A 24255-nucleotide genomic window follows, 5' to 3' on the forward strand; every position below is an offset into this window, starting at 1 on the left:
TTCTTATACAGCAATAAGAATTTATAATGTGCCCAGACTAGGGGAGCATGTGTAAAATAATAAATATTTCAAAATACTCAAATCTGCAGAACAAAACTGATCCTGGCTCAGCCTATGTGAGTTTCTATCACCCAGCTGCCCCGTGCTGGGCAGTCAGTGGTGGAGGAGTGTGGGAAGCTGTGCATCACCCTGAGGCCAAGATGGTTTGTAATCAAGAATGGAAAGACACAGCTACAGCAGCGCTGTCTTCCCAAAACACATTTGACCCTCTTGAGATTAGGCCATGGAAAGATGATAGGGAAGAAATCAAATTCTCATTCTCTAAGGGTTTCTTGCCTTGTTTTAGTCCTGGGCCCTGCTTGAAAAAGGCATTTCAGATTTTAAAATTCACAACCCAATGTTTGGTAAAATTGAAATATATTGACTGTGACAGTATTTATATTACATGTTTTTCTTAAGCCTTAAAAAAATTTGCAAATTAAAGCCTTTTATTTTTTTTTGTAAGGAAAGTCAAAATAAATTGTTGTGAATTTTCCTGCTTTTTCACAACCAAATAGGACTTTTAGCAAAACATAAATTTCCAGGGCATTTTGTCATGGGCACTTTCTCTGTCAAATACTACTTTCATCAAAATACTACTTTCCAGTTTACCAAAGTAGTCCCTTTGCTCAGGGGCTGGTCATGCAGACAGCATTAAATGTGCCTGCTGACCAGGGAAGAGCTGTGTCCATTCTCACACCAATGGTACCAGTGACAAAAGCAGATTAGACTTATTCAGTTCAGCTCACTCCCCATGGAAGAACCTGCATTGTGCAGAACACAAGAGTCTGATTTTCAGAGCAAGGGTGACATGTTTCCAAGGGTGAAGTGAAATGCGAAGTAACAGCTTCTGAAGAGGGTCCCACTGAGCTCAAGGTTGCTTTCAAAAGACCTTTCTTCTCTAGGATGTGCAGTCATGTCATGAGTTAGGCCTGGCTTTAAATCCCTCAAAATCAGAGATTGAGTGGTAGGGCTGGTTTAAGTGCACATAACTCATAGCAGTGGACATCCAGATAAAAGGCTTTACCTGTTTTATTAACACTGGGAGAGTGTTTTTGCCTGGTGTCCCCATCTCCTTCCACCCTGGTCAATAAAGCAGGGGAAAGTTGGGGCATGGCAGGAGACCCTTGCATCATCTGGACACCCTTCCCCAGGGCAGGGTCCTCCTCCTCCAGCACAGGCAGGACATCTGTGACCCAGTGTGGGTGACCCAGTGTGGGTGACCCAGGGTGGGTGACCCAGGGTGGGTGACCCTGGGGCAGAGATCCTGGTCAGACGTCACCCAGCCTGGCTGTTAATTATCCTGCAAGGAACTGGCTGCATAAATCCTGAAACAAGGCTGTCAGCATCAGAGGGGATTCGCACTGAGGATGACAGGCATGACCTGCTTTTCATGCTTTCTCTTTTTATTTGGTGACATGCTGTCATTCTGTGAATAATCTGGAGTTTTTCTCTTGGGGGTTTCTCCCTTGTTCCTTCAGAACTGAGGATAACCAAGGTGGGGATGTGGGACAGGAGTCACACAGCTTCAAATGCCCCAAACACAATCTGTTGCAGCTGGGTAAGTCACTCATCCTGGGTGCATAAATTCTTACTAAATGGTGATGGTACATAATGCACAGCACCTTCAGGATTGCCTTCAAAATTCCTTCAGCATGATGACCCACTAGCCCTAGTTCTCACTGAAATACATCTGTCACAAGAGCAACAAATATACATCAATTTTGCACATAAACATATGTATGTGTATGGAAAAGAGTCCTTAAAACAATCAAACTGCCAACCTTCTTGCAGCAACCTTTGGTTTTATTCTGTGGGCATGTTCAAAGAGGGAAAGATGGGCTCTGAGTTAGGACATTCTTTGTTGTGCCAGGAATGGAGATACCAGTCCAAAAAGTGGATTCAAACACTTCAGAAAAGTAGGGTTGGTTTCTCAGCACCTGGAATTCAGCATTTACCTGCACATCACCCCAAATGAGTTACCTCAAGTTAATGCAAACCTGAGTCCCCATTTGAGCTGAACCAAAATCTCAGTGTGCCTAAATGTGACAATTGGCACAAGGTCTCAGCACTGCACCAGGGCAGTGTTAGGCACTGAACACTTTAGATGAAATGTGGCAACATGTTTAGACATTCAGGCCTGATTTCCCAACCAAAATCTACCATGTTCATCAGAATCTTGCTTTAATCCCTTCTAGATCATCAAGCTGTTGATAATTATAAATCATAATTATATTATAATAGTAAGTAATCAATTACTGGAGACTACAGAAAGAGAAATTAAAACATTCTCTAAATTCATGCTGTTGCAAACTGATTTTGACAGACTCTGCTGACAGCACCTTGCATCTGCCATACTGAGCACAACAGCAGGCTTGGTACAGGTCACTGCCTAAATGGGGATTGTATTTTTATTTTAGTACATTGCAGATCTTCAATCCTGTAGAAAAGGAGGCTCAGGGGTGATCTTATCACTCTCTATAACTACCTGAAAAGAGGTTGCAGCAACGTGGATGTTGGACTATTCTCCCAGGCAACAAGTGACAGAAGGAGAGGAAATGGTCTTAAGGTGTTCTAGGGGAGGTTCAGGTTGGACAGAGGGAGGAATTTCCTCATGGAAGAGGTGATTAGACATTGGAATGGACTGCCCAGGGAGGTGGTGGAATCACCATCCTGAAGGTGTTTGAGGAAAGACTGGATGTGGCACTCAGTGCCATGGTCTGGGTGGCAAGGTGGAACTTGGTCATAGGTTGGACTTGATGGTCTCAGAGGCCTTTCCCAACCTCACTGAGTCTGTGCTGCTGTGATTACAGTAGGGTCCAGAAAAAGGTCTGGATGCTGTAGCACAGGGAAAAATGTGCCCTTCCACAAGCATCTTCTGTGCCCACATAGCACCCAAAGTGCAGGGCCAGCTCCTCCTGTCTGGACAATGCTGGATGCAAAGCAGAAGCAAAAGCACCTTTTGCAGTGATTTTTTTTTGCAGCCATCCTCGGGCATATTATTCCCCAGGAAGCCTCAGGTGGCTTTGGGTACCCAGTGCTTTCCACAGCTGCAAGCTCAGGAAAGAGTCAGAGCATCATGGTTGCTCAAAAAAGGCAAAGCCCATGGAAAGCTAGGTTATGTTTATGCCTCCAGAGTGGCTGGCATCCTCAAACACCCATTAGCAATGCTGTAGCCATGATTATGGTCCTTAATCTGCTGCCAGTAGTGCCAGGGCATTGGTTGAAGGAGGGAACAGCAAGATACAAGCCACCTGTTCCATTCCATTGCTGAAGCTGCCAGTGGGGCACAAGGAGCAGCACTGGAGAAACAGCCCTGTCTGCATGGATACCCATCCACAGGGGCTGCACAGCAGGTGCTGGGTCTGTCATATTTATGTAACTTTAGGCTCTGTTTCAGATGAAGACAGGGGTTTGGGCAGGCCAGCTCCCTGGTGCTGCTCTGTAATTCAGTCCAAATGCCACTCACCCCTTGGAGGCAGCCAGAGGCCACTGCAGATTGCACTGGGGGTTAGCCACAACCTTCAGAAAACTACAAAAAAATACACTGTGTCCGCTGTCCTTTGTCAAAACGTTAAATAACAGCCTGCCAAAGTTGGTAAATATTCCATGGAAGGCACAGGAGGCCTCAAAGTGCTTGTTTTATCAGTCACCAGTACAACATTTGCATCTGGCAGAGATCCTGCTCTGCACCCAGGGCCACGTGAATTTTCAGCATTAGCATCACGCCTTGAATGCATTTTTCACCCCATCTCCTCGTTTCTAGGGTTGCCATTATAAACAGAGGGCCTGGTTTTATTATTAAGTAGAAAATCAATCCAGCTATGCTGAGCACAATCCAATTATTGCTTGTAGTTGCTGTTGGCTGAAGAAGTCATAAATAAATGAGCACGGTATTTAACATTTCTGTCCCACCATAAGCACCCAGATCCTTGTTGGCTCTGTGTGGATGGCTTGGTTTAGAGAGGATTTTTGGTAGGCATGGCAGGGCAGCACTGTCAGAAGGCAGGTTGTGGTGCTCCATGAGGGCTCAGAAAATTGCAGGATAAGGAAGGGCAAATGCAGGTATTCATTTATTTTGTTTCCCAGCATGAAGGTCGGCAGGGCTCTCTTCCTGCTCCTCTCCTGCTCACCCAGTGGGAGCAGAGTGAACCGTGTGTCAGTCCATGGGTGCAGGAAAGCAAAGAAAAGATGCTTTGTGCAGCAAAGCACAAAACCCCCAGACAGCTCCCAAGGGGACAGGGCTGAATGCAGGGCTCATTTTCCTTCTCTTACCACCATTCCCAAAGCATCCCAGATGTTTGGTTTTGGGTTTCAAACCTTATTTTGAGAGGCTTTGGGTTGTTCAGTGGAAATAAAGCATCCTGCAGCATACTAGTTACTCATTACCTCATTAGCACAATGATGTATGAACAGCCACACAAGTACAACGATGCTCAGCTGCAATATAAACACAATCACTGCTAAACTGACTCATTTAAAAAAGGTATTCCTTACATCTGGCTTTCTTTTGGGGTTTTTTCCCCTCTCCTCTTCCTTTCCCCCAGACTTCTTTCCTACTTCTAACTTCAGTTGTCCCAGTTTTTGCAAGCTGTCACAAGCACTGCAAGGAGGGAAGGTGTCCCCATGCAGGGACCTGCCATACAGAGCTTGTGTCCATGTCTGTGTCCCTCATCCCCAGTCAAAGCAGCACAGAACTCTGCCCATGCTGTGATGGGGGTGAGGAGGATGCTGGTGTTTAACTTGTGCACCCATTTATATTCTACTCTAGGGTCAAACTAATTATTTTTTCTAAGCTATTGCTATTACTACTATTATTACTATTATAACTACCATTATTATTATTATTATTAGCTGTTTCTGCCAGGGAGTGTGTAAAAATGACATTTGCAATTCTGCACCATCCTTTATGTGATTTTGTTCCTGGTTGCTTGGTAGTGCAGAAATCAGTTTTCTTCACTACTTTGGAAAAAAACCTTAGTGAAGCATCAAAGCAGGTGGCAGTTTCTTGATTCTGTTTGTCAGAAGCAGCAAGCTGTCCTCAGCCATCCAGCAGCTGAAGGATTTTGTTTTGAGGGAATAAAAGGATGAGAGGGAAATGGGGTATTTCCTATGGATTGCCTTGTTTATTTGCTTGGGCTTGCTTGTTTCTCTGCAAGGGGAAATCAGCAGGAAAAAGAATTTCTAGTGAAAGCCATGAAAAGGAAGACTTCCAGATTTCCCTCCAGATATTTTGCACAGCCCTACACAAAGTATTTAGTAAGCTGCTACTGAAATTAACTCCTCTCAAGGGTTGTTCTTTCCTCCTCTGATGACAATAGGATGGCCTCCTATGGGGTCTCCTCTCTCCAGGTCTGAGTGTTGTCTGTATTTAGGTGAAATAACCATCTGAAACACTGAGAACTGACATCCTTGTTCTTTGGGGAGCCTTGTAACACTGTTCTCACTCCCATGGATATAGGGGCATGGAAAGCTACGAGGACCAGCCACATCCTGATCTCCAGAACTTTTCCCATGGGGTTGAAAAGCAGAGCAGTGGCTCCTGCATTGTCCCAGTTGCTCTAGAGAATCAAAGGCTAGAGCAAGCTGCACACAGATCCAGTGCATCCTCAAAAGTTAAAAATCTAGTGATATGACTTGAAAAACCTTCCTATTTCTAGGTAGGCTGTAGCCCAGAGGCCTGAATTCAGAAGTCATGAGATTTCTCACTTGACTCAGGAAGTGGCATCAGAAGGCAGCAGGTTTCTGTGTACTGGCACCGTCCTCAGACTCGGCTCTAGGTCTGCACCAGCTCAGAATCTGAGTATGTGTGCTCTTCCTAGAGGGTTTATTTATTTATTTGGGCCTTGGTGGAAGTACCCAGCCCAGCACTGGCAGCTGCAGAACAGTGCTATAAAGGCTCTGGGAATAACCACAGAGACAACCTATGTGATCACCACTGGAAAAACCCACCATTCACCACCAATTATCACACTCTAGGTCTCAAGAGAGGCTACAATTACTCCCTGATCCAAGTCTAGAGCAAATCAGCATTTTTCTAGTAATTGCAGCGTAGTAACTATTGTAGATGTTGACTTTTTAATAGCAAACACTGCTCAAGCATTAGATTTACAGTCATGTTAGTTAGCTTTAGTGACTTGGGAATCAATTACCTTGCTGTGGAACATGACCAGAGATTATAGGGTAGCCCATGTAATAATTTACACTGCCATCTAGGAGGGAAACTGTAACTTCAGTGTTTCACATAGACAGACACCCTGTTTGCACAGCAATAATTCCAGTAATAACAGCCATAAAAAGGGAAAAGGGGAAAAACAGTGACTACAAAATAGGGGGAGACCTGTATAGAGAGCGCTGGGAGGTGTTGGGAACTTTGCCATTCTCAATTATTTTTCAGAGTGATAATAGTGGTAGCATTTAGTTAATGACTGTGTTTTCCCAGTTCAGTTCACTTGGGTTGATGCTGCACAGGTCTGCCCAGGAGAAGGTTTGTCCCAGCCCAGGTACTGGGACACAGCCACTGTCTTGTGACATCAGCAGCACAAATCCCACTGCCAGCCCTCACTCCCTCACTAACAGCCTACCCTCTAGATTGGTGCCAGCACTGCTGATTTCCAGGATCAGTTTTATAGGCTGCATTTTGCCCATTTTCTGCCCACCTCTCTGCTCCCCAGCACTTGTTCCCACACTTGTCTCTTTTATCCTACTTGGGGCAGGAAAAGCTTGTGCCTATTTCTCCAGTCCCGTCTGCACAAAGAAAGAAAAATATCTTTCCTTCAAGTCCTTTGAAACAAGACCACCCAGGTCAGCTTTTCAGTCTGTGTTTCCAAGCAACTTATGGAGAAAGAACATTTAATTAATGTTTTTCCTCCTGCAACGAAGTTGCTGCTGTGACCCTTTAACTATTAGCTTTGTTCATCTTTCTCTCATTTATTTCCCATTTATTTCAGTCCTCCCTTCACATGAAGCTGGCAGCTGAGATTTTGGAAGCATCCAAGCGCAGTAGTCCCCTCATGAAACAACAACCAGAGAAATTATATGAAAACTAGTTACTGTCATTAGAAAATGAACTAGGATAGAGTCTTCCATAAGCAAATATTCATCACCATACAGTAAAAAGTGTATATTAATATATCAGACAATTCCCTTGACTCTAACCAGCAGAGTAGGTTTTGTTTTCAAAATTACCAAGGTTCAAAAATATTAAGACTGCTTTAAAATAATGGAATTAATAAAATGAGCAGAGTTGGGCTTGATTCTCCTTCACCTTCTGGATTTCATTTTCAGAAAAATGTCATCTATCATGAGATTTGGCAACTTGCACTCTCAGATCATAAGGTCACTGTCACTGCAGCAAGGCAGCTGTCTCTGGGATGAGGAGGAGGAGGGGCAGAAGTGTCTGACTGCAAACCAGGGGACAAGAAAATCAGCATTGCTGTAAAGGAAGAGCCTGAGCTATGGTGGGGAAATAGCATCACTGCCCCTCTGAGATGGTCCAGACCCACTGGGGATGTGTGACCCTGCTCCAGCCACCTGGCCATCAGGTGGGGACATCCAAGCCATGGTCCCCAGAGAGCAGCACAGCCCTGCCACCCTCCACGGTGGTGGATTCTCAGCAATCTTGTGCAGACAAGGCACAGCAGAGCCTTTTATCATTGGTTTCACTTGTTACAGCTCGAATATGCAAAGGATAGTGCATGAATGCAGTCAACTCCCAGTGCAGGTGTTTGTCCCAACTTTGGACGTGCAGTTTATTTGTATTTAGTTGCAGTTAGGCAGTGATTGCAAACATCAAGGACTGTGGGGCATTTGGGTTTTATTTCCTTTCCTACTCCCATACAGCTTTTCATGAGAATTGCTGCAGAAATTCTTGTTTTGCCTGAAAATATTTATTTCACTAACCATGACTGTGTTTAAGCCTGTTCAATAGCTTTAATAACAGCCCTTCCAACATACTCAATATGAAAATGTTTTCAATGTACTCAAAATCTTATCAACAAAGACTGCAGTCACCATCACTGTGTTCTGCAAATATTAGTGAGTTATTAGTGAGTGAACTTAATTGCCAGGTGTCCTTTTTGACCAATGGAATATGCTGCTATAGGTGATCTGAATAGAAATTCTTGCCACATTTTAAATGAAACAAACCCAAAGAGTCACTGCAAAAGGTATCACTTTAACAATAGTTGATTTGTGTGTTATGTCTGAAATCTCTTTTCACCTCTCATGGTTTAATGCATTACACTTCACACTCTTCTTAGGATAGGGAGAAGTGTGTCATGCTCAAATTCCGGTTATAGGTGAAGACAGAGGGATAATACAAGCTGAAATGTCACTGAGGAATAGGTGGGAGGGAACAGATTCAACCATGATCACAACCTGTTCCATCTGAAAAACAGGCACCTAGTTTTCCTTAGCCCAAAGACTGCAACAACACTACAGAAACTATCATAACATTAACATTATAACATTAGCATTACATATAACATTATAGTAGCCATCAGGTACTGGGGTTTTGGTAGCTGAGTTCTGTGGAACTCATCAGTCTTCAGAAACAAAACTCCCGTTTCTCACTCCCAGCAGTCAAGGTGGCCATGGGGAAAAGGTGCTACTACAGTGCAAATCCTACATCTCACCTCTGAGGCAGTGTCAGACAGGTTACACATGTTCTCAAATGGGGATTAGATGTATAATCATGACTTCTTATGAATCAGTACTGATCCATCCTTTCCTGCAAAAATGGAGCAGGGGATGACAGGCTGAGCAACAGGAGCATTTTTTAAGCCACAGCAACTAGGGTAAGATGTTCACCCTTTTAATGCAAAGGCTCTGTGGTTTGAGACCTCCACAGGACATATGAATTTCAGTTTCTTATCTCTTATCTCTTACTTTTGGGGGAAAATATCTACATCATTTATCCTACAGCCCCATATATGTCTGCAAGGCCTGTTACAGTCATTAGATGAAAGACATAAAGAGCCCTCAAAGAGGCATCAGCACAAGACTCTCATGTCCCAAACAGCAGCAAGCAAGGACTGCTGAGTCCCATCACTGGGACACTTCCAGGCCCTCCTGCCCTTCTCAGGGCTGATCTTCAGCAGCTCTGGGTCTGTGTGGCAAACAGAGTTAGACATCAGAGGGACATCACAGGTTAGTGCAGACCCTGGGATGCTCAGAAACCAGATCACCACTGTGTATGGAGAAGAAATGAGAAGCCTTTGTGAAGTGAACTAATCAAACCCTTCAGTCTCCTTAGCTGAGGGTCTTTGTGGTGACCACCCTGGATAGGGTATCAGGAGAGCTGGGTTTTATCCTGTGTGCCTCGGTAATGAAAATGAAATAGTTTTCAGATGAGCAATAGAAGCCCCTGCTCCCAAAGACATCAGATAGGCAGTAATCAGACTCAAGTTAAACAATAAATCAAGTAACACTGAGCCTTTGTTCTAGCAGAGCACCATTATGACTGGTTTTGTGTTTATTTAGAAGAGATGAGCCCATTTAAAATGTTTTCATATTAGATATAATTTCGATGTTTGTTATTGACTGGGTCTAAATACAAACATTATTGGTCAGATAAATATTTTCTGACATATAAGATCTGTTCACTGCACTTTTATGACATGAGGACTTACTGGCTCTGAGATTTATTTTCTGTTCCCTTCCTCTCTTTTCGGGGATCGCCTCATAAAGATTAAGAAAAGTGTAAAGTAGGAATCACCAATAAAACTGTCAGATATGGAGCAGCCCTTGTTAATCACCAATTCATTAGTGGGGGGAAGAAGAGGGGTCTCTAGCCAGCACAAAGGGTTTGGTGTCACAAGGCCTGTGATTTATTCCTACATCTGCCTCTCCCTCTCTCTCTGTGCCCAATTTGGTACAGGATCTTGCCCAGGTAAATTGATCTCTCTATGACTCCATTTTCCCATCTGTTCAACTGAGGTAATGATCTTGCCTCACAGAGATAGTGAAAACTTTCAGGAAGAAAAGGTTACCTGAAAAACCATACCTGCATCTGAAATTAGGCTACCCCCTACTAACACCTACAGGAGCCTTCCCTGATTTTATTTGGTGGGTAAGCAATGGAGTAGAGAAAAATACTTAAAGAAATAATATAGCATAACCGAAAAGTAACAGAAATTGGAAAGCAAACTTAGAGGGTTTTTTTATTTTAATTACTACAATTGTCATTTTACTGTGTCACCTCACTATTTCCTGAGCCCTTTTTTAAGGTTGAAGTTATGTATTGAAACATTGTCTGAGTGGCTTTTTATTTTTGCTACATATGTTTAGAAAAATCTTTTCATAATTATTTTGATGCCATTTTGAAATGTTATCAGGATTTTCTGCAAAATGTGGAATAGAAAGCTTTTCCAACTGGTGTAAGTTTTGCAATCCTCAGTAGAAGGCAGTGTAAAACTACAAAAATATTCTTCAAATCTGAAATCATGCAAAGTACAAAGGCTATTTCAGTACAAAAAGCCCAAACAAATGAGAATGAGTTTGATTTATTCCTCTGTGCAAAAGAAAGTACTTCATTATGTAGCTCAGTGCAAGAAGTACATGTATTTTTTGCCTAACAGGAGGCACGTTTTTGGGCTTGGCTCTCTCAGCTGATTCATTTGATGCTCTTCACAATTACCTGTGCTGCCTTTTGACATCAAAGAAGGCTTCTGGCTGATTTTCACCAGCACCAGTCAACTGCAGCATCTGAGAAAAGTGTGGGGGAGAATAATTTTACCTTTTTCCAGCCTTGTTCTCAGGTTCTTGCCATTCACTCACCATTTGCTCAGAAGTTCCCCTGCATGTATGAGGTTGTTCACTTGCCTTTGGAACAAAGAGGTTTCTTCTTATTAGTTGTGTTTTACTTCTGCCCACGCTGGAGCCATGCTGGTGGTCTGAGAACCTCTCTCCTGGTCTCCTCCAGCCAAAAAGGTCTCTCTGCCACTCCATGAGCATCTTCTGGAGCTCCTGTTCCTCCCCTGGGGAAAGGCCTCTGCCATCTCCCACCACCAATCCATTTTTATGCATGGAAAGGGCCCCTGCCATGTCTGCTCCTTCCTGCATTGGTTTGCTTTCAAGCAATTTCAGGTGAAAACGGCAATATTCTGTGAATAGGAAGAAGTTTCTGAGGCAGAGCTTTGCTCAGCTCTGAGGAAAAGGGAAGCATGTGTCCCCTCTACCCCGTGGGAGAAGGGATTTGTGAGGACTTGACCTCCATCAAGGACAGGAATCCCTCATCCCTTCTATTCCTCCTGCAAGGACAGGCATGGCTCACAGCAAGTTCCATCAGGAAGATTTCCTTCTTTCTTCTCCTTGGTCCCAGACCCAGGTGGGTGCAAAGAGGAAGGAACTGTAGGAATGTCCCCTTTCTCCAGCATCACTCCACTCGTGGCTGACCCTGGCAGGGCTGGTGGCTCCTCTTTGCTCCCTCGTGCACACTTGAGCTGTTTGATTTGTTTGGCCTCTTGGATGCCAGGATTACCCAGAGCTAACTGGGACACAGGCGACTTACACGTGACTCCTGTCCCTTTCCACAGCAGCCCCAGGCTGGAGCTGGAGGCAGCAGGCAGGATTTGCCAGCCCAGGGTCATGGCACCAACCAGCTGGAGTTGGCTTGTCCCCACCTTCCGTCTCAGCTGCCTCGTGAGGACCGAGCTTTGCTGCCCTGCATGATAATCCTGCCAGCATGCACTTCCCTTGCCTAATGAAGGGAGGATTTATTGCACCAGCTCTCTGTTGAGGTCTGCTTCCTTCCCTCTTCAGCTCTCTGAGATCCTTTAAGTAGAGTCTGTGTGAAAATTAATCAGATGCCCTGGAGGCTTATTTTGTCCAAAGCTAAAGTCCTGCTTCTCCCTTTCCCCCCGCCTTTTGTGCCCCAATTACTTAAGGGATTGTCCTGGAAATTAATGAAAGCATGACATGGGAATAACACCCACAGTTCATCTCAGAAGGGAAGTGTTTCTATGAAAGGCTTAACTAGAAACATCTCATGGCTCTGGGATCACCCAGTAAACCTGGAGATCTTCCCAGTTGGAAGCATGCTGTGCTGTGACAGTTGGTGCTGCATGTGCCCTATCCATGGTTTACAGGTCCAGACCCAGTTATGAGTCAGGTTCTGCTCTGAGCAACTGCATTTTATGTTTTTGAATGAGATCCCTGTGGTTTCCACCTGGTTTCCAAAGTCCTCAGAATGAATTGTCACAAGGTCACAACTCATCAAATGCTGTTATGGAGGAAAATAGAGTGATGAGGACAGGCTTGGTGGTGGCCCACACAACCCTCCATTCTTTTTTGCTGGCCCTGGTCCATGGGAGGGGGTGAGGGCAGCCTGGTGGCTTGGGTGACCAACTAGCTCATGCCAGTCTCTTTTCTACCTCCCCATATTGAGGCCTATTCAGTGTGTGGAGGGTACAGATTGCTTCAGGTGAAAACGAGAGATACTAGTGCTTCTTCTCCAGCCAAACTACATCAGAGCTCATGATCAGTAAGACCATTTCATACGATGAATTTCAGAGGGACCACGTGAATTAACCCATAGGCTAACCTGACATTTCATTTTCTAGGTCTGGCTGACCCTTGTCATGGTTACAATAAGTCAGCTGCATTGATTTACAGTGAAATTTGTGTGCCTACTAGCTTTTATCATCTCTGGAAATGGATTTCAGCTCCCAAGTTACTCAGGCCCATGTTGCTTTTTAAGTTTGAGGCTTTTTAATCTTTTACTGCCACTCAAATATTATGAGTTAAGAGTTGTGCAATCAATGAGAGTTAGGCCATTGAACACCTCCCACAGGGAGACAGGCAGTTAGACACCTTCAGCAAATCCTGAATGTTCTTTGAAAGCATTTTCCTCACCTGCCATGGGTTTCAGATGTGCCATATGGGGGAAATGGCATTGACTCCTGTAAAGCACTGCACCTCTTACAGATGCAAATCATGGAGTAAGTGTGAATATTACTTTATGACATGACATCTTCTCCAGCCCGTTAGTGCTAATTAATGCAGTTCTGGGGGTAGACAGTATTCATTAAGCTTTTCTGAAACTACTAGAAATGTTCATGTAACAGCTCACACATTCTGATGGCACCCACAGTCCTATCACCACGTTCCCTGTAAAGCATTTTGGCTCTTTAATCTTTGCTAACAAGAGTGGGAATGAATTGTCAACAATAATTCTCCACCACAAGGCCATGGTGTTTCCTCCTAGCTTTATTATCAGAAACCAAGACAAAGAAATCAGCATGTTTTTATTTTGGCACAGGGGCATCATCTGGTTGCTGGAAACTGGATTTTGTGTATGTCAAAGTTACATATATGGGTCGCTGTTCTGTTTTTGGGACTTGCCATGATAGGAACCAGCTTGGAAGAAGCACAGCCATTCCCTGCTTCTAATCACTGCAATAACAGCAGCTTTGCTGCCTCCAGGCTGGATGTTTGCTACCAGGGTGCATTGTTTGGGTTGTGCCGGCTCCAGAGACCTCGTGAGAACATGAAATTTCCTAGAAGGAAAGAACTTTTGCCACTGATGATGCTGAATTATAACTGGGAAATTTAGAGAGAAATGTGCATGAGATGAATGACACTCGGGGAGGAAACCCAGATCTGGCCAGTTCTTCTAGGAAAGAAGGGTGCAATGAATAAAGGAGAAGAGCTGGGGCAAAATCCTCTTTCTGGTTGAGTAATCATAATCAGCTCTTGGCAAGGACAATACTCCTCTGTCTTTCCACATTATAAGAAACAGTTCCCATTTCTAAGTTCTTTATTAACTCCATCAGGTAGCTAGAGGATGTTATCTTCACTTAGACAAGCAACTTATTTTTATTACAAATGTTGTTTCATGAATGAGGATAAAGGAAATGTAGCAGGAATATCTCCCACCATTGCAGGAAATGTTAAACACTTCCTTTTGGGTAAGTGTTGTTCATGGGGCCTTGGATGGGTAGGAGAGGTCATATCCTTAAAAAGGGTATGAGGAAGATGCAGCTTTAGGTTTCACATGCATGAGACTGCTCTTTGGGCACACCCCACTGTAACATGTGGCATGAGTAAAATGCTCTCTTGCTGTCTCTAAAGTGTTCCAAAACTCGTGCCTGTTTTGTGCCAAGGCAAGAGACTGGACTATTGGAGAGAACTGTTAATTTCAAGCTGAGTGTTGTGAAACTCCCTACACCTGCTCTGAAAGGTGAACAGTACAATTTTGGGCAGAGGGAATTTTGTTTTCCAGTATTTGCTGCTAAGCATGAAGCAAATTACTTTCCAATTAGGGGCTTCCAATCTCTGCTGCTGCTTATTTAACCTCTCAGGAGAGCTCTTTTTTCACCAGATGACTAAAGCTGCCCCACATCGTGGGTCTGCTCTGGTTTGGAAGCAGATCCTGCCAGGAGAGTTACCTGGAAGGGCAACGCGTGCCATAGAGCAAAGGGTGGGGAAAGTGCCTTGAGGCTTTGCTAGTTGAAGGATCATCCTACCCCAAGGGCAAAGTCCATGACTTTGACACACTCCTAGAGAACAACAAGCACTAGCAGGCACCTGTGTGGTGAGTGCACCTTTGAAGCAGCTTCACCTCCTATTTCAGTGAAAATCCAAGTGGGAAGGTGATTTTTCCTCGCTAGTTTGGCAGGGTCATGACTGAATCGCTGCTGGGGCTCATGCTCTTCTTCAGCGCTGCAGAAAGAACCTGCTTGAGATACATTGTGACCTCCTGAAGGAAAGAGCAGAACATGATTTGGGAGGCAATTTGAAGTTCTATCTTTTTCTGAAATTAGTAGGTTTATAGTCCCAGGGGGTTTTGCAGTTTGTGCTCTGGTGGTTTTTCCCTCAGGGCTACTTCAGCAGCTGGATGTAAATGTGCATTAGATGAACCCATTAAATCACAATATTTTCCCTTGCAATGGAGCCATGGTCACCCAGCATTTCCTGGAGCAGGGATGGACACCTTTACTGCTTCTTGTCCCTCTGTTCTGACCTTGGGATTACCTTCAGAGCAGAGCTGGGCCACCTTAGCTACTTGGTCTAAATCCTCAGCAGCCAGAGGTCAGAACTGCCTCAATATTTATCTCCTTGATCAAACCATCCCCTTGGGTGGAGCAAGCTGGATGTGTGAGCCTACCTGGGGCTGCATGCACAGCTCTGTGTTTATGCCTTGAAAAACAGAAGAGAGAACTGTGTTTGTGCTCTAGCATTTGGTTATTGTATCCAGAAGGACTTTGCAGCCCACTGGCTGCTTTAAGTCCAGAGAGTAGATAAAGACACATGGTCTTCATTTTGAGTCTGATAGCAAATCAAACCCAGCAACACCCTCAGTTAAAATGAGATACTATGCTCCTTCACCACCACCATGTCAGGAGAGTGACTTTGTTATCTTCCTGCGGGGCAAAGAGGGAAATTTCCTGTATCCCATGTAAGTTGCAGATCCACTGTCACCATGAGCATACTCGTGGTGGCATGAATGCCAGCTGAAAACAAATGAAGGAAAGTGCTCACCTCCATACCTCACCTCCCAAAGTAAACCTCTTCCCAACCAGTCTGAAACAGAGCATGGCACAGCAGCTGCCTCTGGTTTTTACCTAGTGAGAATAACCCCAGTCCCAGAGAGAAAATACTGATGGGGAGGCACAGCAGTGGAACAAGTCAGAGTTTTGACCACAGGAGTCATGGTGTGGGTGCTTCATGCTGTGCATGTTTAAATCAATAAATCAGCACTTTTTGGAGGCCCACACATACTGTCTTTCTTGACTAATCTAATTATTTAATAGTGAAATCCTTGCATGAAGGCTACTCTAGTGCAATGTGTAGAAATGTTCTCTTGCTGGGCAGCATCCCCACTCTTTTACACCATCACAAGCTGCACCCTTCACCCAGCCAGGGTGAAAAAATCAGCAGAAGGGAGGCTGCCCTATTTCCCAGGGCTCCAGCCTGCCAGGAGCTGTTCTGTCTCCAGCCCCATGGGTGCTCGGGGCCCTTCTCTTCCTCCAGCCAGAGCATCCCCGCTGCTCTCGCCCCTCTCCGTTATCATCCCAAGGTGTGCACGCGTGGCAGGGGGGGCCAATGCCTCCACCCTGCATCCTTTCTCCCCGCGTCCTTCCATCCCTTCATCCTTCTCCCAGAGGCGAGGAGGAGCCCAGATGTTGGAAGGCCCGAGCCAGGTTCATCTGTTTCACATGACCCAGCGCCAACTGCTGCTCGCTGCCCTCCTCCCTCCTTCCTCCTCCTTCCTCCCCCTCCTCCTCCTCCTCCTCCTCCTCCTCCTCCCCGGCTCCAGCCTCGCAGCCTCGCAGCGCGGCAGCGGCCGCGCAGGAGCCGGGCGCCGGGGGCCGGCAGGCGGGGAAAGGGAAGAAGAAGGGGGAAAGGAGCGTTCCGGCATCCCGGCAGGGAGGATGGGACGGCCGTAGGAGCGGCCGGGAGCGGAGGGAAGGGCCGCGCATCCCGGCACCCCGCGGCGAGAGGCGGGCGATGGATGCGGGGCGGTAGAGCCGCGGCCTGGAGACGCGGTGCGGCGGGGATGCGCTCGCCCCGGGCTCGGAGCTGAGGGGCCGACGGGGCCGCCAAGGCAGCGGGAGAAGGTAACGGGGTCTTTGTCTGCCGAGGGGAGGCGAGGCGAGGCGGGCCGGGGCTCCCCTTCCAGCCCCCGGGGAAAGCCCAGCCGCAATGTGCGGGCTGCTCCACGCCCCCTCCCTCCATTTACCTCAAACGGAGAGAAATGTGGGCAGCAGCTGCTTTCCCTGTCCTTTCCCCCCCCAAAAAAAATAAAATCCCCAAACCCTTGAATTCGGTGGGCGAGTAACGGAGCCGAGCGCGGCGGCTGCGGGAAGGATTCGGGGTGTGTGGGGGGAGAGAAGCCGGTGCTGCGATTCCTTCCCCCCTTCCCCAGCAATCTGGCTGCCTGTCCCCACTGACTGCCAAGATGGACTGCTCCTTCCCTTCCCAAATGGCTGCAGCAAGTTTAGTGCAGAGCCGGGGGCTTCGCTAAGGGGAAAGCCCCCGGCTTGTTTTTCCTTCTCCATGTGCACATTTTGCTGAATGGGGAATAGAAAAGTTGCTCCAGATTCAGGGCTAGAAAAGACAAATGTATAGCTCTGCTTCCAAACTGTGTCTGTATGGGAGAACATCTGCACGCCTTGCAGACTGGCTCCGCGTAAGGAGGGTTCTTGGTCGCATTGTTACCCGCTGGCTGCTGGGGAGGGCAGGACAAAAGTTGTTTCGAACCTCTCTATAAAATTTCCAGGAGAGACAATTGTTTCTAATAATAGCCCTGGCAGCGGTTTAGCAATAGCACACACAGATACGGAGCGATCTAGCAAATCTCTCCCCGGCGAATCAGGTCGCGGGGAAAGCTGAACTCCCAGCTTGTTGGTTCGGTTTGGGATTTTAAAACATCGTCCCGAACAAAAACGCCGGCACCGCTCGCCTTTCCAGCGGCGAAGGGGGTGTGGTGCCTGTGCCGGCGCGCTGCACTTCATGGGCTCGGCTGAGCCGGGCTTTCCCCGTGCCTCGGGTGTCGGGAGAGGTTGGATCCTGGCTCTGCCCAGCCCCAGCTGGATATCGGGATGTCTCGGACCCGGGTCCCTCTAGATTGGCGCCCGGGGTCTCATGCGCATCCCCCACCCAAGCATGGAGGGGATGTTACAGGCGTGGGTGTCTGTGCCATCTTCCCTGCCTAGGACTGCCTGCCAGGCACCGGAGAATTCCCGGTGGAGCTGAGCCCACCAGGGTGATCCCCTTCTCCCCGGGGTGATGGCAGAGGGCCCGCCCGAGGGCTGCTGCTGCCTGTGCACTCATTCGGACCATGATGCTGACCCTGACCAGGGGATGGTGCAGCTTGGTGGCTCAGAGCTGCTTGGCTCGACCTTCCTGGCACAAGTTACAGAAGCCAAATATTAATATTTGGAAGGTGGTTTTGAGCACTGGTGCCATGCTCTGCAGGAGGGTGAGCTGCTCGTGGGGTGGTTTCTGCAGCCCAGCTGTGCTGCTGAGCAAGGGGGCTGTGGCAGAAGCACGAGGAGGTAAGGATTTATTGCCTCTTGGTACAAGAGGGGATATTTTGAAGGGTCTTCAGCTCAGTACCCCCTTGTGCTGCTGCTAAGGTCAGCTGTGTCCCTCAGAGGACCAAACAGGCTGAAGGAATTGGCATTGCTCATCCATCATGCTGTGGGATCGGCTCCCACAGAAGGGAGAAGTGCACCAGTGGAGCAGAGCATGTGGATTTATGCACGTGGAAAAGAAACATTTTGTGCTCAGGTGATTTTTTGTTTTAAACGCCCAAGTTAAAAATATTGGATATCTGCTGTTACTTGAGCATAGATGCGCTAGTGAGCCACTCACAACCTTTTGGGGCAAGCTACTCTTGTCTCCTTGTAGACTATTTCTGGTGGTCCTGTTGTTGCATGTCTGAACTGGTTATTGCATTAAAAATACAACTTAATATTTGATGATACCTGTGGTCACAGCGTTGTGTTGCTCAGGGCCCTACAGCAATGCAGCATCATTTGGTGCAGAGAGAGATCCTGTCAAACTGTTGAGCCAGGTCAAGAGCTTCAGCTAGTGCACTGAGTGTTGTTAAGAGGGACATGGGACTGGGGAAGAATTCCCGAGTCATGGAATGTAGTCCCACACATCACAGGTAATTACAGTGGTACATATCCCCTTTGTTGCTACTGTTACTGTGTGAGTAATAGCAGAAGGCTTGAATCAGTTTTGAGTGCAGCTTAACAGCAAAGCCAAAATAAAACTAACTGCAGGTATGGATGAAGGAGAAAATGCTGTATTAGGGGGAATTAGAAAGGGGCTGGGGAGTCACTGAAGTCTCAAGCTGGACTATGAAGGAAGGGTCATGCATTGCAAGAAGGATGACACGTGGAGAAGGTATTAATGAGTGTGTTGATCCAGCATTAACCAAATTTGGGGTCAGAGCTTAGTGGTGTCCCCTGAAGATGCAGAAAGGCACTGTATGACCCACTTCTTGTGAGCTGGATTGCTGGGACAAGCAAAGGATGCTGTCATGTACAGGGCCATACACTCAGCTCTCAGGAAACTTGGGTGTGTTTTACTCAAAATGCTCTGTGGTTGAGAAAATCAAGGCTCCTGGTTCTCTGAGCTGCACCCAGAATCTCCATCTGGGTGGGAGCTATCCCACAAATGTCCATTTCTTGGGAAGCTGGGGGGATGTGCTACCGGGTCAGCCATAAGAACAGGTAATAGACGCTCCCTGGGATCCCCATGCTTCATCACAGGATGAGTGCACAGCTGGCTCCCAAGGTCACTCAGCAATGTCAATCTCCAGTCATCCTTGCTGGCTTGCTCCTTCCAGCAGCTGGAGGAGAGAATTGCCCTGCAGCCCCAGTGCAAGCAGAGCACAGGAGCCCAGCAGGCAGCAAGGTCTGACAAGGTTAAGCTGTGATGGAATTGCTTACAAGCCTCCTCCAGCTCCAAATCCCAGGTTGTCCCAGCCTCTCTCAGGTTCCCTAAGCCAGCAGTGCATTGCCTGGCATGGCCTCAGGGACCACTGCAACTGACAGCATCCACTGATATTTCTTCTGCTCCCAGACTTATAAAAACTTCATCCCCAGCCCTCCTGTAAATCTCAGTATGTGCCATGTCCTAGAAAGCTACAATTTGGTGAGGCTGCACAATGAGCTGGAGCCCCTGTCTTCTTTTCTGGGCATGAACCTTGTCAAGAACCAAAAATGTCTTTGATTGCTTTTCTCTCTGATCTGACACTGAGAGGGAACCCCAGACAGATATTTGATCAGTTCTGAGCTTCTGAGAGCACTTTCATGTTGATGAATCGCAAGCACATAAGTTTTGATCCTGTCTCTTCTGCTCCAAGTCACCTTTGCACTCCACCTACTTCACAAGTTGATGTCAGCCTGAAGGTTTGCTCCTTGCCTGTGTTTGGCTCTGGTAGGCTGCCTGTATCTCCCCTTACCAGTGCATCTCTGCTTCATGGTTGTGTGATACTCCTCTGAGGCCCCCAAATCTCGTGCCAGATACCCTGGGGCGTGGTGAGGTGAGGTGGGACTTCAGCCCTTGCCCAGCTTTAAAGTGCAGAGGAGTCCAGAGGACCTGTGACCATCTGATTTCCAGTGACACCAAGTCTTCTTGTTTACAACCCACTTTGCTCCTTTCCTAACAGACAGACAAAATTTCTGCTGTTGTCCTGAGCTTCTCTGTGACATTTTCACAGAATAGTGTGGAGCAGTTGCTGCTTCCCCACCTTCAAGAAAAGATCACTAGTGGGTAGTTAAATGATTATTTTCACCCTCTGCCTGCACTGGTGAGATGAGGTGTGATTTAGTGTAAACATCTTTAGGAAAAGTCATTGAGGAAGTAAAAAACGTAGGCAAGTTGACTTTTTGTTACTTAAATTCATTGTAGAAAGGTCCAATGAAAATCTCCTGGAAAGCTGCAAACCAAAAAAAGGTTGATATTCCCATTTTGGCTAGAGAAATCCTTTTGTATGTACACTTCCACACGTAACACCTAACATTTTGACAATGGCTGTTGGGCTTGCCAACCCACTAGGCTCAGGCTCTAGTGTTTAGATTATTTATTTATTTTTCTTCTTAGAAGTCTCCAGATCTCCCAATCAAAATAAAGCCACCCTTGTTTGGGTTTCCTGGCCGTGTGGGATTGAACGTGGCTGCAGCTGTACCACACACGCTGTAAGCGCTGCTGGCATCCCATCCTTCCCAGCTGAAATATTTCATGCAGGGAAGTGCTTTGCAGATAGTGGGGCAGCCACAAGCCGACCCTGGGTTTATGCAAGACAAGCAGGGGATGGAAAGCTGCTGCATCAAGTCAACAGCTTGGAAAGGCAGTGCAAAATCTGAAGCTGAAACGTGGCACCTGTCCTAGAGAAGCGAGTGTGGATTGAACTGTTTCCACATTTAAACATGGTTTTGTCCTTTCTGTGCGTGGGGAATGTCTCTCCTGGCTCCCCCCACCCAAGGATTTGAGAAGACACCCATCATCCCAACACGTGGCTGCCACGTGTGTGCTCACACACTCATTTCCTGATGAAATGGGGTACAAAAGGGGACAGGGATGATTTAGATGTGTAATCAAACACAGTGCTTCCTTTGTGCACACACACATCCTCCCCCAGCGTGGAAGCATGCTGGAAAATAAGTTTGGAAGGTGACTTCCACTGTCTTCTGCAATTCTGAACTGCAAAATCCAAAAGAGAAAAATATTCTATCTGAGGTGGTCTGGGCTCCCTGGGATGCTTTGCATCCCTGCTGGGGTGGTTATGCAGTCAATGAAGGTATCACTTGGGCTTGTGCTGCAGGAGGTGGTGGGAATTGGGAAAAGAGACTTGTTCCTCATCAAGACCAGGGAGAACTGGCAGGAAGCACCGAGTCTGCTTTGCCTCTGTGTTGCACCATGGAATGTGCCTTCTGAAATGCTCTGGAAGTGCTGATGGCAGTTCTGAGGGAAATTTGCAAGTCCAATAGTGCTGGGCTGTGTCCCCACTTTCTCAGTCCCCTTTCACAGGCACAGCTGATTGTGTTCATGGCAGAAGGCTGCTCCAAAATGGGTATTGAATCTATAGAATCCTGAGAGCTTCGGGCTCAGGGGTATCAGATCCAGCTGCTGAAATTGCAGACATTGCATCAGGCTCTTCCCTCTTCTCTTCCCATCCTTAACTCTTGTGCATTAATTCTTCATAGTACTAAAGAGCTGCTGAGTTTAGTTCCAGAAAGGAACATCCTTCCCTGGCTCTTAAAAAGCAGAGGCTTGATTGATATGATATGATATGATATGATATGATATGATATGATATGATATGATATGATATGATATGATAGAAAACAGTTTTGTGTTGAGGTGTTTATTCCAGGTCTCTCCTATGCAGAGGTTACAGACTGTCCATATTTAGTGTGTCATAAGATGCCCTGATGTAGAGACAATGCAGAGACAAAGTCTTGCTGCACCAATAACCAAAGAATTCTCAGTACAGGTGATGCAATAGTCAGGCAGTGAATGGGGGTATAAAAGTACAGGCCATGTCCTGAAAGCAGTTTTCCCTGCTTGAGCCCAGTTGGGGCTTGTCTGAGCTCTGGTCCTCACCAGACACAAGTGTTCAGCATCAGGAGCTGTCAGGACCAGAGAAGGCAGGTTGGACCCTTTCATATCCCTCATCCAGGGTGTGCAGGCAGAGCCCATGGGAGATGTCCCAGCCCTGCAGCCCCCGCTCTGCTCAGCAATGGATGCACTCGGGAGCAAAGTGGGAACAGAAGGGGCCAAAGCAGATTTCTGCAAGCAGCACTGGTTTCTGAAAACACCTGCATCTCTGAGCATGAGTCAGCTGCTTGTCATCTGAATGTGCTCTGCATCTCACCCCGTCCTGCCTGTGAAACCCAGCTGGGGGATGATGCCCACCCTGCACTGACCCTGTCAGCTGCTGCTGCTCAGGCAGAACCACTGGCAGCTGCCCAGGCTGGGCACAGCCACAGCCCTGACTCTGGACATCAAATGTGTGTCAAACCTGCTGATTAGCAGTGCCTGGAAACAACCCGCTGACATATTTTCCCACTGGAAGTCTATCAGTCCTTGGAGTGTAATTCAAAACAAGAAGAGGAAAAAAAACCCAAAACCCAACAGTTCTCTACACAGATTAACATTTTGCTTGCTTTTTTTTTTTTTCTTTCACATCTGGAATGACTTTGGTAAGTGTGTTTTCTATTATGTGTTATATATAACACTGCTCAGTGCTCTCTATTGACCTGTTCTGTTACAGTATCTGAGTGATGCACTGCCCAGTGCCTTGGCTCCATTGATCAGGCCAGCACCACTCACACCTCCCAAGGCTTAGTGATACAGTAGATACAAAACACTCAATGAGCACTAAAAGGACACTTCAAGCCATAAATCTTAATTTGTCCTTTAAAAATATTTCACACATACTATCACTTCCACTGCCTTGGGTCACTTTGGTCATCTTCCTATGAACCCACATTGATTTTTTTTCCTCCAGCAAATCACATTAGTTTCAATAGCAAATAAATTGTCCTGTTTTCTTTTATAACTAAACGAAACCTCCTGTGAATGTGTTCCCAGAAGACTTGGATGCTCTCATGTAATTACACCCTGTCTACATGCACAAACAAGTGATATCTGGAACATTTTGCTGAAAGTATTCCACGTTTCAAGTGTGAAACTGTACAAAAAATTAAAATTTTATGAGTGTTTACAAGGAATTTAAAAAGTCAGGTGTAGGAGAGATTAACAGACATGATAACATCTTTAGGAAAAATAGTAATAATAATATATTGCCATGTACTTTATTGCCACATGGTCATTATCCTATGATGACTCACATTTCTTGCTGCAGAATATAGTAGGGAATGAACCAGAAGGTGACCAGGAGTCCCCCTCAAAGAAGTTGATGTGACTTATAAAAGACTTCAAAGTCCTTCATTGGTAAAGGATTTCTCTCATAGATCATTTAGATCATTTTCCCTTAGATCGTGCTGTGTCCTTTGTGCATAGCAAACTGTGTGAATACAGAGATCTTCCAGGGGAAGCAAGACCCTTCTAGGCATATTTTGGTTTTCCTGAAGCACAGCTATTCTCAAAAGTTGATGAAGCATCTGTCCCATGACCACTCTGCTTGTCCCTGTGCAAAGACACCAGAGATCCTTTATCCTCTTTCCCTCTGGGCCTCCCATTTTAGCTCTGCTGTTGATATTTACTTCTTTGGGCTGCATTAGGGACTGGCAAGCCAAATGATGGATCACAGCTCTCCTATGCAATGTGCAAACATGGGATGAAACTGCAGAACTTGCCTTAGAGGGATTATTATCCAAAAAAATAAATTCACCCTGGGGGAAATAAAAAAGAAAAGCTCACCAAATAAAGATATTCACAGAGTTTGGCTGAGCTGAGTTGGATCTGGAGAAGTTATGTACAGGGCAAGATATTTTGGGTGTTAACTGGGAAGTTGGCAGCAAGGAAGATTGTCTACCTGTTGTCTTCTTAACAGAGGTGTGAGGGGACTATTTTTTGCAATGTTTTTTCTTGTGATAGTGGCAGTTTTTCAGTCTTTGGGCATTACTTTGGCATGAAGAGGAATAGCATATTCTGGATTAATAGTCCCAAGGACTGTAAGGTGGGATGAGGCTGTGGGCTGCCCTTGCCATTCCCCTTCCACTTCCCATAGGATGCAACCCTTTGGCTGTAGTGGTTTCATATGGATCAAGTGGTTTCACCAGAACC

General features: G+C 46.3%; 1 protein-coding gene and 1 pseudogene across 11 annotated transcripts in view; one reads left to right on the forward strand and one right to left on the reverse strand.

Moving 5' to 3' along the window:
* The window catches only part of FRMD4A (FERM domain containing 4A), a 357641-nt gene that overhangs the window by 197553 nt on the left and 135833 nt on the right, over positions 1-24255 (forward strand). Inside the window, exon 1 of one of the 11 annotated variants that reach the window (XM_088165911.1) lies at positions 16545-16601. The exons of the other annotated variants lie outside the window; for them this stretch is intronic. The gene's annotated coding sequence lies outside the window, so the exon portion shown is untranslated. Of the gene's footprint in view, positions 1-16544; positions 16602-24255 lie in introns of those variants that run through there. 11 annotated transcript variants of the gene reach the window in all.
* Positions 16069-19982, reverse strand: LOC148223759 (uncharacterized; annotated as a pseudogene).

Source organism: Sturnus vulgaris, chromosome 5, assembly GCF_052056855.1.
Source record: "Sturnus vulgaris isolate bStuVul1 chromosome 5, bStuVul1.hap1, whole genome shotgun sequence".
In the NCBI taxonomy this organism is placed as follows: domain Eukaryota; kingdom Metazoa; phylum Chordata; class Aves; order Passeriformes; family Sturnidae; genus Sturnus; species Sturnus vulgaris.